Here is a 4,390-nt window from a genome sequence, read left to right on the forward strand (position 1 = left end):
CTCACTTCTATTTAATAAAGCAATCAGTTTGTATTGTTTGAATTGTGGTTCCAATTAAATGAATGAATGAGTTGCCATCAGTTGTAAATCAAGTTCCATGGAACCAGCACTTTTGGTGTACACAGCTGAGTAATCTGTACATGTGGTTCACAAATTTCCGCTGTGTATTTTTGGGATCTATGAGTGCACTCAAATGTAAGGCTTCAGTGAACATTAACAAGGAGGGAAAAGCTGATGGGAGGAGAATGAAGGAACATGGAGAGACGTAACAGAAAACAAGAGGCTGAGTCTAGAAACTGACACCGAGAAGGACGTCAGAGGCAACTGGACATAACAATTTCAAAACTCACACAACACCAGGTTATAATCCAACAGGTTTATTTGGAAGCACTAGCTTTCGGAGTGCTGCTCCTTTATCAGGTGGTTGAGCAGCGCTCCGAAAGTTAGTGCTTCCAAATAAACCTGCACGACCATAACCTGGTGTTGTGTGATTTTTAACGTTGTACACCCCCCCCCGTCCAACACCGGCACCTCCACATCGTGAACATAACAATCCAAAATAATCAACAGTGGGCAGAGGCAGAGGCACTTTCACCTTCAACTGGTTGGCAATAGTGGATGACTCACTGCCACGCTCTGCTCACATGCAGAGAAATTTCTAATTGCCCTGTTCAGAGTTGTTATCACACACTTCTGGAGCAGGTAGAGACTTGAACCCAGGCCCCCTTGCTCAGAGCAACACTACCACCATGCAACTAGAGCCCTCTAGCACATCCATAGTGTGCCCATTTTATATTTTCTATTGACAGCTAATTGTGCTTGAATCTTGAGCTTAATTGTATTCTTCGCTCTGTTCCATTACCCGAATGAACTTTGTATGGTATGATCTGCATGTGCTCCATATAAAACAAAACATTTCACTGTACCAAAGTACATGTGACAACAATAAATCAAATCAAATCAAAAAAGGTCCTGAGGGAAAGTAATGAAGTGAGCGAATGGTGGCTCAAGGTGGTTAGCACTGGTGCCTCACAGCGCCAGGGACTTGGGTTCGATTCCAGCCTCGGGCGACTGTCTGTGTGGAGTTTGCACATTCTCTCTGTGTCTGTGTGGGTTTGCTCCGGTTTCCTCCCACAGTCCAAAGATGTGCAGGTTAAGGTGTGTTGGCCATTCTAAATTGCCCATAGTGGTCAGGGATGTGTAGGTTAGGTGCATTAGTCAGGGGTAAATGTAGAATAAGAGGTAGGTGAATGGATCTGGGTGTGTTACTCTTCGGAGGGTTGGTGTGGAGTTGTTGGGCTGAAGGGCCTGTTTCCACACAGTAGGAATACTATGATTCTACAAAAACAAACAGAACTAAACTTAGACTCCACTGTGACTTAGTACTGTATGCTATTGAAAAACCCACAGCCTGTGTGGGATATTACATTTTTTTGCAATGTTATTGCGAGGTCAAAAATAAAAAAAAAACACACTGAAGTATTTGGTTGGATAGGATCCCAGGACAATTTAAACGATTAACACCTTCAGATGGATTTGATGATGAGCTACTGTAATTAGCCTCAGCTCACTGTCTGGAAGTGATTTATTGGTAAATGCCTACACATGGTGAGCAAGGAAGGATACATTCGAGGTCGGCTGGGTTGCAGCATGTGAATATTTAGCTGATAGTGGTTGGCACTCATCCTTCAGTACGAGGAACAGGCATGTGCGGTGAATGTCCATTTGTGCTGTCAATAAGTAATGTTCAGCAATGAACAGCAACAGCAGGGAGAAAATGTTCATAAAAATCCAATGCTTCTGCTTTTCATACCAGCTGATATGTACCACAGTGGCTCGGCGGTTAGCACTATTTCCTCACACTGCCAGTGACCTGGGTTCGATTCCACTCCCGCGCGACTGTCTGTGTGGAGTTTGCACGCTCTCCACATGTCTGCGTGGGTTTCCTCTGGGTGCATAGAACATTTTAGCATAGTACAGGTCCTTCGGCCCTCAATGTTGCGCCGATCTGTGAAATCAATTTGAAACACATCCAACCTACACTATTCCCTTTTCACCCTTATGCCTATCCAATGGCCATTTAAATGTCCTTAAAGTTGGCGAGTCTGCTACTGTTGCAGGCAGGCCATTCCACACCCCTACTACTCTCTGAGTAAAGAAACTACCTCTGACATCTGTCCTATATCTATCACCCCTCAATTTAAAGCTATGTTCCCTCGTGCTCGCCATCCCATCCAAGAAAAAAGGCTCTCACTGTCCAACCCTACCTAATCCTCTGATCATCTTATATGTCTCAACTAAGTCACCTCTTAACCTTCTTCTCTCTAACAAGAACAGCTCTGGTTTCCTCCCACAGTGCAGGTTAGGTGGACTGGTGGGAGGCTGGAAGAACACATCAAGCCAGGTGGCATCAGGAGGTGGGGAAGTTGACGTTTCAGGTGTAACCCTCCTTCAGGACTGAGGGTAGGGGTAGGGGGAGCTGCAGATGAAGGGGTGGCGGGGGCAGGGTGATGAGGTGGGGAGAGGTGAAGGCAGGCAGAGGGTGCGACCTGGTTTGTCAATGGGAGGATTGAATCCAGTTGGTGGCAGAGAGGAGTGGAAGGGAGGGGGAGGGGCTGGGAAGGGAGTCGTGGGATGGGAAAGGAGGTTATTTGAAATTGGAGAACTCAATATTGAGTCTGCCCAGGTGGAAGATGAGATGTTGTTTCTCCAATTTGGAGAATGGACGTGTTGGAAAGGGAGTGGTAGAAGGAATTGAAATGGGCATTGACCGGGAGGTCCGGTCGTTCCCCGTCGACTCAGCTCTGATGCTTGGTGAGCCATTCCGTGACTTTACATCCAGTCTCCCTGATGGAGAGGTGGATTGGCCAGGCTAATTTGTCCATTGTGTCCAGGGGATGTGCAGGCATGGCGGATGATGGGAAATGCAGGATTACAGGGAATAAGTTTAGGGGTGAGACTGAGAGGGATGCTCTTCAGAGCATTGGTACAGACTCAATCGGCCAAAAGGCCTGCTTCCACACTGTATTGATTGTGTGCAAAAAGCTTCTATTATTTCGCATCGGAAAATATCAGGAGGAGACCCTTCGGCCCCTCATCCTATTCTGCCATAAGGAAATCACGGCCAACCTGTGACCTAACTGGTCTGTTTCTGTGCTGTACATCTCTATGAATGTATGAGTCTAACTCTACATTCATTCCTTGGCCTATGTATTCTCTATTACCTTTGAGCTAACTGAAATCAATCAATTCCAGATTAACAACAGACAACAGCCTTGATTGCTGTTTACAGAAAAACAGATCAAAGTCTGGCATTCTGTGCATGAAGAAAAGTTTCCTGACCTCAATCCTGGATGATCTGGTGTTAATGTTGAATTACACTGCCTGTCTTAGAGCCTCCAAACTGACCCATCCTAGCTATTCTACACAATATCTTGCAATCCTCAATCAAATCGCACTTTCATCTTTGAAACTGAAGGGAACACAATTACGATCATCACCGTGTAATTGAACTCTTGATATTACTTCATCTGGGGATGCGTGTCTTTTATTCATCACTTTCTAGCTTGTGGAACTTGCTGCAAGGTATTATTTTTTCTGCCTATCTCTAACATTCTTTAAAAGGATGCTTGTGGACCACCTTCTTAAACCAGTGTTATCCATGTGGACCATTGTGGTAAGGTTGGGAATTGCAAGGCTTTGACTGCCAGATAATGACCTTTTTTTTATCCTTTTGTCTCCTTGCCTCTTCCACCCACCACATTTCATCTTGCTCTTTAACATTCTGCCTCAACCACTAACCCTGGAAGTGATCAGTCCAGCGCCACAACCCTCTGCTCTCCTGTCCTCTGTTCGAACTCTCATACATTTAGATTTGTCACTATGCACCTCAGAGACAAAAAAAAACTATTTCTGATACTAATTCTTGATTCCTCACTGATTGGAGACATCTGCATCTATTAACCTCAAGGGATCAAACGGGAGATAGTGGGATCACACTGAATGGCAGAGCAGACTTGAAGGACTTAATGGCATCCTCCTCTTCCTATTTATTATGTTTCTGCGTAAACTCATGCCATTCCTTCCAAATTTAAAATGCGCTCTAACTGAGGTCCAAAATGGATCTGTTGTTGACCGAAGATAGGAATGAGCTGCCAGAGGAAGTGGATGAGGCATAGAGTCATACAGGGTAGAGATGTACACCACTGAAACAGACCCTTCGGTCCAACCCATCCATGCTGACCAGATATCCCAACCCAATCTAGTCCCACCTGTCAGAACCCGGCCCATATCCCTCCAAACCCTTCCTATTCATATACCCATCCAGATGCCTTTTAAATGTTGCAATTGTACCAGCCTCCACCACTTCCTCTGGCAGCTCATTCCATAC

This window comes from Chiloscyllium plagiosum, unplaced genomic scaffold (genome assembly GCF_037043375.1).
Source record: "Chiloscyllium plagiosum isolate Xiang-an unplaced genomic scaffold, Cpla_swu_hap1 HiC_scaffold_16, whole genome shotgun sequence".
NCBI lineage: Eukaryota > Metazoa > Chordata > Chondrichthyes > Orectolobiformes > Hemiscylliidae > Chiloscyllium > Chiloscyllium plagiosum.